We start from the raw sequence: 12,635 nt of genomic DNA, 5'->3' as shown, positions 1-12,635 counted from the left end.
AAATCTAAAATCATCAATGGAACACATCTCAAATGCGGAAAATGTGATATGTGTGAGCACACAATGGAGGGACATGAATGGCATCATCCTATTACAAAGCAAACATATAAGAAAAATGCCAACACCACGTGTGAATCAACTCATATAATATATTTAATCCAATGCCCATGTCCCCTGCTATACGTAGGTCGTACCAAAAGACAGATTAAAATCAGACTACGAGAACACAGAAGCCGGATTAACACGGCAAACATTGAGGCTCCCATAGTGAAACATTGTTCCCAATTTTCGCACACATTTGATCATTTGCAGTGGACTGTTTTGGAACAAGTGCAATTGAATCCCAGGGGAGGAAACATGATGAATCATTTAAACAATCGTGAGCAATGGTGGATTTTTACCTTAGCAACAGAATCTCCAGCAGGGTTAAATGACACCATTGAGTGGTCATCAATGTTTTAATCCACTCAGCGTCACGTTACTTCCGGGCTCGTTTTTCATTGGTCTGTGCAAGCCTCTTCGTTCTCTTTAAATTAAGTGCGGTAAAGCAATGGCGGATCCTGCTCTGTTAAGCTGTGATCACGCAATGGCGCTCAAATGATGGGACAAGCTTTCAACAATGTATGCGGCTGAAATCGGGTGACGTATTATTAGAAAAATAATGTTTTAGAAAATATAGGGTTCTAACAACCTACTTCTCACGTATTTTATTTAGACACCGTGGTAAAAGTTAAAACCCCTGAAGAAGCAAACGAAACACGGATGTGTCGGGTTCTTACCGGTGTTTTCAGAAAAGCAGTCATCACAGCGAGCCAAGCGCATAAAATGATAAGTACTCTGTTCTCATCTAATTCTATTGAAATATAAGAATATATAAACAAAAAAATGTTCCAGAAAAAATATTCCTAAGATCTCTGATTGTTGATACCTGTGATTATAACGATAAAAACAAGTCTGTTCAGCGTAAAAACCATTTAAAGGGAAACGCTTGAAATATGACATGTTTCTTTAAGAGCACTCTCTGAAAAAAATCGAGAGGCCTTACTTATTATGAGGTATCACGATCCAAAAAACAGCGATGTTATGATGTTCCCTTTGTATTGACTAGCAACATTACATCATACTTTATACAGTTACTAGTGATTGCCTCTGGTGACCTGCACGTGGAACAGGGAGCATTTCAGAGAATGCTACCCTGGAGGTTCTGGATTTAAGCTTCCTACCTAAGAGCCTATATTTTGCTTCCAGAACCTCCCTCCCACATTTTCCTATGTCGTTGGTGCCCACATGTACCACGACAGCCGGCTCCTCCCCAGCACTGTCTAAAATCCTATCTAGGTGATGCGTGAGGTCCGTCACCTTCGCACCAGGTAGGTATGTTACCAGGCAATCCTCACGCACACCAGCCACCCATGGAAGGGTTAAATAAAAGTCAGTGAGGTTCCCGACACCAGAAATTTTTTAGGAGGTGTAAGGGAGGTTAGAGGGGCCCAGGGAGGCCCTGACTGAGCTTGGTTCAGCCCAGCCTGGTAGAGTAGACCTGGGCCTCATGGCTGCACTGAGTGGTGAGAAGAGAGTGGAAAACCTGAAAGAGGCCTTTTATGAAAAGAAACTAAAATACCTGAAAATGTTGGGGCATTTATGTGCAAGATCATTTTCAGATTGTTGCATTTATAACAAACTAAAAAATAGCTTTTTTTTTTTTTTGGTTTGGATGTACTATTCATTTAAAACAAACGCACATCCCTACTGTATGCTGACTCCTTTTTCTCCCACACAGAGTCATAGGGAATGAAAAAAAAAAGACTCAGGCTACTGTTCTATTCAGCTCATTCATTACAATCTGTCACTGAAGCTAGCCACAGAGCACTGCAGACTGCAAACACAGAGACTAACTGTGATCTTAGTCCTGTCTCTTTATTCACTGCTCCTACAACTTTATAGCAGTGAACAGACAGAACTGCAGTACGTCTGCCTCTTTCTCACACACACGCAGTAAGAGCAGGGGAGAACAAATACCAGCTTCTTCTGTCTCTCCTTTTCAAAATCTTTCTTTGACTTAGAAAGCTGTAGAGACACAAAACCTTATTCTATCCGGTCCAGCAGAGAAATGAAGTAACATGGAGACTACTCAAAGCTTATTTCAGCATCAGGTTAAAAAAATGAGAAACTTTTGTGTCAATCCATACAGACGCCAACTAGGATAGGCTGCTTAAAAAAAAAAAGGCTTGACCTTGATTGGTCCTGCTTCCTAGTTTCTACCCTTTCTGTTGTCCTAACTCTGGTCAGTATAAGGTCAATCTGATATCATTGGTTTCTCGCTTGCCTTGAGGAGAAAAAAAATAGCACTTTTGCTTGCCCCATAGAATTGAATCATTTGTTTTGTATTCCCATGAATAGAAACATGATAGCAGAAAAAGACTGAATGGCCTATCTAGTTTGCCCATCCACCCAATTAATTTAGCTTTTTAATTCCCATCATGCCCTCAAATAATTCTCATGTTATTCCAATGCTTTCTTGAATTCAGAAACTATTTTTGACTCTACGATCTCCACTGGGAGGCTATTCCATGAAACCACTACCCTCTGTATAAAGAAATATTTCCAAAGATTACTAGTAAGTCTACCCCTTTCACATTCATCCCATGATCCCTAATTCTAGAGCCTCTTTTCCTTTGAAAATGACTAACCTCCTCTGGATGAAAACTTTGGAGATATTTAAATATCTCTGTTATATTTCCCCTATCTCGCCTTTCTTTTAGAGTATACATGTTTAGATCTATAAGTCTGTCCCCATGTGCTTTAGAACAAAGACCACTGACCATTTTAATAGCCATTCTTTGGCCCAAATCTAACAGGTTTGTATCCTTTTGAAGGTATGGTCTCTAGAGCTGTACACAGTAGGGATGTGAATCATTTTTATAATGAATTAAGAAATATCATACGATATTTCTTAATTTGTTATATATCTGCTAAAATGTGAAACTATCACTTTTTCCCCCAAATTTTTGTGAAAATTGTTTTTCAGGTTAGTGCGCACTAACCCCCATTAGTGCACACTAACAAAAAAAACGTTTATTTTTGTTACTTTTTGTTAGTGTGTGCTAACGGGAGTTAGTGCACTAAGTCAAAAAATGATTTTTTATTAAAAAAAAAATGCCGATCCATGGGAAAACGAGATTTTCCCACGACCAGACGAACCTGAAAGCACAAACGATTGGGCACCCGATGCACATCCCTAGTACACAGCATTCCAAATGAGGTCTCAACAGGGACCTATACAGGGGCAATATCATCTCTTTTTTCCTGCTGACCATTCTTCTCCTTATGCAGCCAAGCATCATTCTGGATTTTGTAGCTACTTTATCCACTTATTTGGCCACCTTAAGAACATCAGATACAATCATCCCCAGATCCCACTTTTCTTTTGTGGTTAGACGTATTTCACCTCCAATGCTGTACCACTCCCTTGGGATTTTGCATAATACTGAAATTTTAGCATTAAATCTCAACTATAGAGCATTCCTCAAGCTTCACTACATATCTCCTCATCATTTCCGTACCTTCCTAAGTGTCTATTCTCTTGAAATGTTTGGTGTCATTGGCAAAAATATATACCTTTCCTGATAATCGTTCTGCAATGTCACTAACAGAAATGTTGAAAAAAACAGTCAGTGGACCAATCCCAGAGGCACATAACTACTAACGTTCCCCTCCTTGAAGTGAATACCATTCATTTACTACTATCCTTTGTTGCCTCCCAATTAGCCAGTTTCTAACCCATTCTGTCACTCTAGGGTTCATACTAAGGATGTGCAATTTATTTAATTAATCAATTAATTAAAACGTTTTTTATAACGCACTCTCTAAGAAATTGTTTGTAGCAGTTTACAATTTTACATTCATAATATAAAATGACAATTTAAAGCAAAACATTGCGAAGAACAAAATAACCTAATTAACAGACTACTGTGCAAGTCTTAGCCAAAATGACATGTCAACAGAAACAAGGCAATAATAATGGAGTAATAATACTAATAATGAATCATAAAACTATAAGAACAATAATAAGAAGAAACAATGCAATAATAATAAATGGAATAATAATGACTATAATAATTATACTGATTGTTGTGAATGAATTGTTTAGTGGACCCTTGGGCCGACCTGTGAGAGACTGGGGAGAGGTGTACTATAGTCTCTGGTGAGTGACAGGTCGGGAGGCGGATACCAGGCATGAGCTGGATGTGAGCTTCACCCTGGAAGCTGGTACTCCCCCGGGAGAAGCCCGTAGGAGTCCAGCCACTGGGACTTAGATGATTCACCCTGGAAGCCGGTACTCCCCCGGGAGGAGCCCGACTGCTGGGAATTAGGAGATCACGGAAGCTGGAGCTGGAGCAGGCAGGCAGGGAACAGGAGACAGGCTAGGATTGAAGCAAGCAGGAACTGAAGCAGGACTGGATACTGGAACCAGACAGGAGCTGAAGCAGGACTGGCTACTGGAACCAGACAGGAGCTGAAGCAGGACTAGCTACTAGAACCTGGAACCAAGCTGGAACTGAAGCAGAACAGGTTACTACAAGCAAGCCAGACAAAAGCAAGACTTGGGCATGGAGCAAAACAAGTCTCAGGCTGGAACGGAGTTGCTAACGCAATAGCACACACCGGGGCACGGAGCAACAGAGAACCTCAAGGAACCCCGTTGCAAGGCAAAGTCCTGGGCTCCGCGGCGACCTTACATAGGCCGCGGCATCTGACGTCATCGATAGGGCGGAGCTTCCAATGGCGGGAAATGGCTTTCATAAGCGTGGGTTGTGCGCGCGCGCCTAGTGAGAAGGCGTCCAAACAGGGCTTCTTGGTGGCGTCCCCCCCGCGGGGATGCCACGAAACAGGCCGCAGACCCTCAGAGACAGGCCAGGACCTAGGAGGTAAGGGCCTAGTCGCGGCTGCCACAACTGGGACCGCAACACTGATAACAATAAAAATAATATGAGGCAATAAATTAAATAAATATTTATATGTCGCCTATGTAGAACTGTGCCAATAGGCCTTATTGAAATCCAGCACTTTCCCTTGCTCCAATTCTCTGGTCACTCAATCAAAGATGTGGATTGATCTGACAAGATCTACCTCTGGTAAAACCATACTGACTCTGATCTTGCAACCCATTGGATTCCAGAAACTGCACTGTTTTAGCAGTGATTCCATTCATTTGCTCACCATGGAGATCAGACTATCTAGTTCCCAGCTTCCTCCTCACTTGCAATTTTATGAAATTAAACCACATCCACCCATCTCCACTCTTCTGGAACTACTCCCAACTTGAAAGAAGCATTGAAAAGGTCAGCCAACAGAGCTGCCAGAATTTCACTAAATTTCCATCGCTCCCAAGGATGTATCCCATCTGGCCTCCTTGCCTTATCTACTTTCAGTTTACATGTACTTAACTCATCACAAACACAATTTTCTGAAAGACGATTGAAGTTTACCTAACTTCCATTCTTATTTGTGTTTGTTTTGTGTGGTCCTTCTACAGTGAAGACTGAATAGACATATTTTTTAAGCAGTTCACTTTTTCCCTCATCATATTCTAAATATTTCTCCCCTTCACCTCTAAGTCTCACAATGCCACTTTTACACTTTCTTCTATCACAAACATATCTAAAAAAAAAAAAAAAAAAAAGGTCTTGCCCCTATTTTACTGTATTTGTTATTTTTTCTTACATTTGAATTTTTGCATTCATGGTTAATTTCTCAGCGTCTCTTATCTTTTCCAAATATTGTTGCCTGATTTTCTGTCTGTGATGTCTTGTAGTTTATGAACGCTAACCTTTTCTCCCTTATCTTTTCAGCCTCTTCTTTAGAAAATCATACTGATCTCTTCCCCCCCCCCCCCTTTCCTTTAGTTAATTTCCTAAGAAAAAAGATTAGATGGCTTTATAATATCTCATTTTAGTTTTGCCCACTCCTCTCCTACTTCCCCTAGATTTTCCCTTCCAACTAATGATTCCTTCCCTTCCAACTAATGATTCCTTGAGGTACTCCCCCATTTAACAAAGTTAGTTTTTGGAAGTCAAGGACCCTCACCTTGGAATAAACCTTTATCTTCTACACTCTGATACTGAACCCCATCATCGGAGGATCACTGGATCCCAGATGATTGTCCATTATAAAATCAGAGATTCGGTCCCCATCGGTAAGCACCAGGTCTAGTATCACTCCCTCCCATGCATGTTCCATTAGCAGCTGACAAAGCAATTCTCCCTGCAAAGAATGCAGGATCTCCCTGCTTCTAGTAAAGACTGCAGCCGGGATGTCCCAATCCTCATCTGGCAGATTGAAATCCCCTAGCAAGAGCACCTTCCATTGCATAGCAATTTTGTAAATATCCTTTAATTAAATCTCTATTTCTTCTGTGTGTGATGGAGGTCTGTATATTACATCAGAATAAACTGATGCTCATCTGAATCAATGTGTTTAAAAGAAGTGCTGTAGGCACTTGTCAGAATAAAACAGGGAGTGCTGTACTGGTTTTGGCCAATACTATCCTACTGGTCCTATTCACCTGCTGCTGTCATCCTCTACTGAGTTTGCCTCTCTCTGCCCTTGCACAGTATCAACAGAGGAGATGGCATCATATGGCTGATGTTATATCTTCTGATCCAACCCTGATATCTACCTGGCTGCCACTTCTTAGAAAAAATAAAAACAATCTCTTTTGATCTTGCATGGGGAGCTCCTGTTCTTCATCATCTTTATGCTTCCTGTCATCATCACCACTACTGGTGCTGGCCTCAGTTTTGCCTGGAAGAACAGCCTTGTTTGGAGCAGAATTTCCCTCTTCTATCCCATTCCCATGTCTGCTGTTTGACATGATGAACTTTAAGAGATCACCAGTGGGCATTGGCCTTCCTTTTACACAGTTACAATGTACACACACTGGAGTGAACAGACAGTCAATCATTTTTGTCAAAAACAGCAGTGTCCTGCTGATTACACTTGAAAAGCTGTCTAGTGCTGTTATGTTTCCCTCTCACACATAGAAAGTAAGCTGTCAGTTCCTGTAGTACACAAAGAAAATCTGTATAGCAGTGTATTTTTCTAAAGAAAAAGATACACATTGTCTGCTCTCTTAGCCCCACTGAGGGAAATAAGAACAGAAGAACAGAAGACATTGCCATGCTGGGTCAGACCAAGGGTCCATCAAGCCCAGCATCCTGTTTCCAACAGAGGCCAAACCAGGCCACAAGAACTTGGCAATTACCCAAACACCAAGAGGATCCCATGCTACTGATGAGAGTAATAGCAGAGGCCATTCCCTAAGTCAACTTGATTAATAGCAGTTTATGGACGTCTCCTCCAAGAACTTATCCAAACCTTTTTTAAACCCAGCTACACTAACTGCACTAACTACATCCTCTGGCAACAAATTCCAGAGCTTAATTGTGCGTTGAGTAAAAAAGAATTTTCTCTAATTAGTCTTAAACGTGATACTTGCTAACTTCATGGAGTGTCCCTTAGTCCTTCTATTATCCGAAAGTGGAAATAGAAACATAGAAACATAGAAGACCAAACGGCCCATCCAGAATGACCAGCAAGCTATGAACTTTTTTTTTTCCTCTGACTTGTTACGCTTGGCTCTTAGTACCTTTTAGTTCTATTTCCCTTCCACCCCACCATTAATGTAGAGAGCAGTGTTGGAACTGCATCTAATTGAATATGTAGCTTAGTTAGGGGTAGTAACTGCCTCAATAAGCAAGCAACACCCATGCTTTTGTTTACTCGACTATGTAATTCAGTCCTTGTTGGTTGTTGTCTATATATAGATCCTCTTTTCTACATTGCCCCTGCCGTTCAAGCAGAGAGCTATGCTGGCTATGCTTTGAAAGTGAAGTATCAGACTTTCTCCCCTGCCGTTGAAGCAGAGAGCTATGCTGGCTATGCGTTGAAAGTGAAGTATCAGACTTTCTCCCCTGCCGTTGAAGCAGAGAGCTATGCTAGATATGCATTGAAAGTAAAGTATCAGGCTTATTTGGTTTGGGGGTAGTAACCACCATAACAAGCAAGCTACACCCTGCTTTTTTGTGAATGCAAATCCTTTTTTTTTTCCACATTTCCTCTTACCGTTGAAGCTTAGAGCAATGTTGGAGTCGCATTAACCGTGTGTATGTATATTGAATAAGGGTATTATCTCCAGGTAGTAACCTTCATTCTCGAGAGCCACACCCTCTTCATTCACATCCTCTAGACTTGATGGATCCACAGTGTTTATCCCATGCCCCTTTGAAATCCTTCACAGTTCTGGTCTTCACCACTTCCTCCGGAAGGGCATTCCAGGCATCCACCACCCTCTCCGTGAAGAAATACTTCCTGACATTGGTTCTGAGTCTTCCTCCCTTGAGCTTTAGCTCGTGACCCCTGGTTCTGCTGATTTTTTTCTGACGGAAAAGGTTTGATGTTGTCTTTGGATCGTTAAAACCTTTCAAGTATCTGAAAGTTTGAATCATATCACCCCTGCTTCTCCTTTCTTCCAGGGTGTACATATTTAGATTCTTCAATCTTTCCTCATAATAACTACTCGTTCAAGACTTCTCATTATTTTAAAGACCTACTCGTTCAAGACTTCTCATTATTTTAAAGACCTCTATCATAGATCCCCTCAGCCATCTCTTCTCCAAGCTGAACAGCCCTAACCTCTTCAGCCTTTCTTCAAAGGGGAGCTGTGTTTCCCTACAAGTAACAAGAGATTTTTCCTGGCCATAGAGATTAAAATTCAGATAAATTTATTGGCATGGCAGTTTTACATGTATTGCCAAAATAATATATATATAATTATTAAAATAAAAAGGGAGGAAATGAACAAAAAACTACATAATAGTGAAGTAAAATTACAGGACACAGGAAGTACAAATATCAGGGTGCTGGTCTGTATTATCCTTGGTCAGATTTCATATCATGGCCTGGTGACAGGTTACCATATATTTGGCAGCTATAGTGTTGTTTGTGACTCCCACCCCAATATTAGAGTTTTTGACTGGGAAAACTTTGATTTTATCTGTCAGTTGCAGTGAAAGCACCCTGGTGGAAAGAGCAGCGCAGCTGAGAACCCAGTACTGTGCTGAACTACTGACAGCAAATGTCTCAGCTTTTTTTTTTTAAAGAAAACTTTTAGAAAGACAGAACACTGAAGCAAAGAGCTTTACAACAACCATCTTGTCTCTCTAAAATCAAATAAAGGAATGATTGAGAAAAATAGTAACTCTTCAAAGATACTTTTATATGTATTTTCAACTATAAAAAATGATGCAGTCATGCTAGGTTAGGCTGGTTGAAAAGCTACTTAAATATGATTGGGCCTGTTCCTTTCTTGAACCATCCACAAACAGCTCCATTCTGCCTGACATAAAGTTTAAAGAAATGCATTGGTTTGCTTCTTTAATGGCACATCATTTGTCATGTTTTCCAATTTGTTTACAAAGGAATGCATCTCTGTTTTCATGTACTTTGTCCATTCTTTGTAATACCTTGTTTGAAGAGATATGTGGGATGAAGGCTATATGAAATTTCATGAAATGCTGAAAACCTTTTTTAAACAAGTCTGTCACTGAGGTAATGGTTATTGGTTAATATGTGAAATAATGGGAATTAAGCCTGTTGAACGGATAATAATCTTTTATGCATTTTAATAGGGCTGATGATATATTTGTCATGTTTTATGTACTGGGATATCATATTTATCTGTTAGGTTTGCACATGTGTTTGCATCCTGTATTGTATCCCTTTTAAATATGTAATTTTAATTCATTTATTATGTAATATTTATTATTGTATTTTTGTATGGATGTTGTACCATACTTTGAGCCCAACATTGGAAATGGTATGTAATTACATTTGTTATTTATTTTGTGTTTTCATTGCATTAGTGTAGTGGAAACTGCTTTAAACAGCAGTTTAAAATGCATGTTATAATTGACAGATAATGTGCATTACCTGTCAACCTGAACACAGCTTAGTGGGTAGACTCTTTAATTAAGCTCCCAATGCACTAAATTATCTAGAAAACAAGTTTACCTAGAATATCATCTCAATAAACTTTGAATATAGAGCCAACATTTTAGTTCGATTTAGTTTATTAAATTTGATTGTATCAGCTTTGATATAATATGTCAAGATGATTTACAGTTAAAATATCACCTTGAGGGAGCATTGAGAGCATAAGAAGATTTTGCTGGTGGTATCACTTTACTAGGTAATTTGGGGATTTAAAGTTTGGGGGAGAGTGAGATTAAGGAGTAAAATAATCTTTAGTTTGTGTGCTTCATAAAAAAGGAAAGGTAGATAATTCATTTTTTTAAACTCTTTAAGTAACCAACAGTAAACAACATGTAAATATGCATGCAACCCACTACTAAAGATAACCCCCCCCCCCCAATATATTCAGTCTACCAAGCCCTCAAAAATGCTCCTCAACGTTGAATACCATCATATGCCTAGTAATTCTCCCATATTTTATCAAACATAGCAGAATTCTTCTGGAGGGAAAGGGTAGCTGCTCAAGTAGTGAATCTGTGCAAACCAATAAGATAGAAACATAGAAACATCAAAATGACGGCAGAAAAAGATCAAACAGCCCATCCAGTCTGCCAAGCAAACTCCCACACTTATTTTCCCATACTTATCTGTTTCACCGACCAACAAGTTCAGGGCCTTTGCTGGTAACTGTTTGATTCAAATTTCCTGCCACCCCCTGCCGTTGATGCAGAGAGTAATGTTGGTGTTGCATCAAAGGTGAAGCATAAGGCTTAATGGTTAAGGGTAGTAACCATTGCATCAAGCATGTTACCCCGATGCTTGTTTACCCAGACTGCACAGATCAATGCCTTGTTGCATGTTGTCTGAATGTAAATCCTCTTTTCCACATTTCCCCCTGCCACTGAAGCAGAGAGCATCGCTGGATATGCACTCAAAGTGAAATATCAGGCTAAACTGGTTTAGGGTAGTAACTGCCGCAATAAGCAAGCTACCCCAAGCTTATTTGTTAACCCAGACTGTGTAGTTCAGTCATTGCTGGTTGTTGTCTGAATGCAAATCCTCTTTTCCACATTTCCCCTTGCCATTGAAGCAGAGAGCAATGTTGGAGTTGCATTAACCGTGTGAAGGCTTATTGAGAAAGGGTAGTATTCACCAGGTAGTAGCCACCATTCTAGCAAGCCACCCCCATGGCTCAGCCTTCCAGTGAGACACTATAGTAAACCTTGCCACATTATAGCGGGCCCTACCCTATGGAACTCCCTCCCCACCCGTCTCAGAAATGAACCCTCATTGCAAGTCTTTAAAAAACACCTCAAAACATGGCTGTTTTTAAAAGCCTTCTCATCTGACCCTTAACCTGCCCGAACACATCACACCACACCCCCTACGCAGGCATCTCTCCCTCCTTTCATCCCTCCCTTACACTCCCTCCCTCCCACCCCTCCCTTTCCTCCCTCCCTTCAACCCTGATACCTAAATTATTTTTATCAACAAGTCATAAATGTACATATGTTATATGCTATAATTTATTGTTCCATGTATTTATGTTATAATTGTTATACTTGTTATCATGTTATAATGTAAAATAGGGCTGATCTCGCCCTATTCTTTTAGTTACCTGGAAACCGATGTGATATCTCGATTGAATGTCGGTATATAAAAGAAATAAATAATAATAATAATAATAATATGTAGTAACTGGTCACAAAGCCTGTGCTCATACATGCTCAATTTACTAGCAACCCAAGGTCCAAGCAAATATAGTGCAAGCAAATAAAGTGCAAGCAAATATAGTGCAAAATTTCCTGTCTACTTTATTCCAAAAACCTTTACTATAGGTGCATGTTCACCAAACATGCAAGTAGGATTCTTCACCTCCACAACTCTTCCAGCATAATTTAGATGCTGCAGGTGAAAATCTGGAGAAATATAGAGGGAATCTGTAGGTAGTAAGCAACAGTTTGTACATAAGTTCATCACAGATAGAGATCCTGTATACAGATTTCCAGATATGTCTCCAAACCTGCTCTGATAATGCTATCCCAAGATCTGTATTCCATTGAGCAAATAATGCCCTGAGAGGGTCCCACTCCTCAATTGTCAGAATAATAGCATTATACAAAGGGGAAATTATTTTGTGGCCTTCATCAGCCAACATTAATATGGTTTCCACTCGGGAAAGCTGCATCAATTTCTACCCTCACCCTGGCTTTTACCCAATGTCAACCTGATCCTATCGTATACTTTGAGAGACTCTGCCTGAAGGCTAAAGTCACCCCTGAGAATTTCAAAGGGTAGCCAACCTCTCTCATCTCACAGTTGTCCCAGGAAATGTAATCCTAAATCCCACCAGTCAAATACTTCACGGCAGAACATCAATATAGAAATACTGGAGTTATCCTTCAAGGGCGTAATAGAAGAATAGGGACCAAGAATGTCCAACCCTTTACAAAGGGTTCTCCATATTTTAACTGTATGAGCCACAGTATGGTTGGAGTATAATACTCTCCAGACCTGATGATGTGAAGTCAGAACTAACAGCAATGTAGAGAGCTCAGGTCACTCAGCCACCCATGCCTCAAGGCACAGCCAGAGTTTCAAAT

This window comes from Rhinatrema bivittatum, chromosome 5, assembly GCF_901001135.1.
Source record: "Rhinatrema bivittatum chromosome 5, aRhiBiv1.1, whole genome shotgun sequence".
Lineage (NCBI taxonomy): Eukaryota > Metazoa > Chordata > Amphibia > Gymnophiona > Rhinatrematidae > Rhinatrema > Rhinatrema bivittatum.
Note: the sequence above shows the minus strand (reverse complement) of the source record.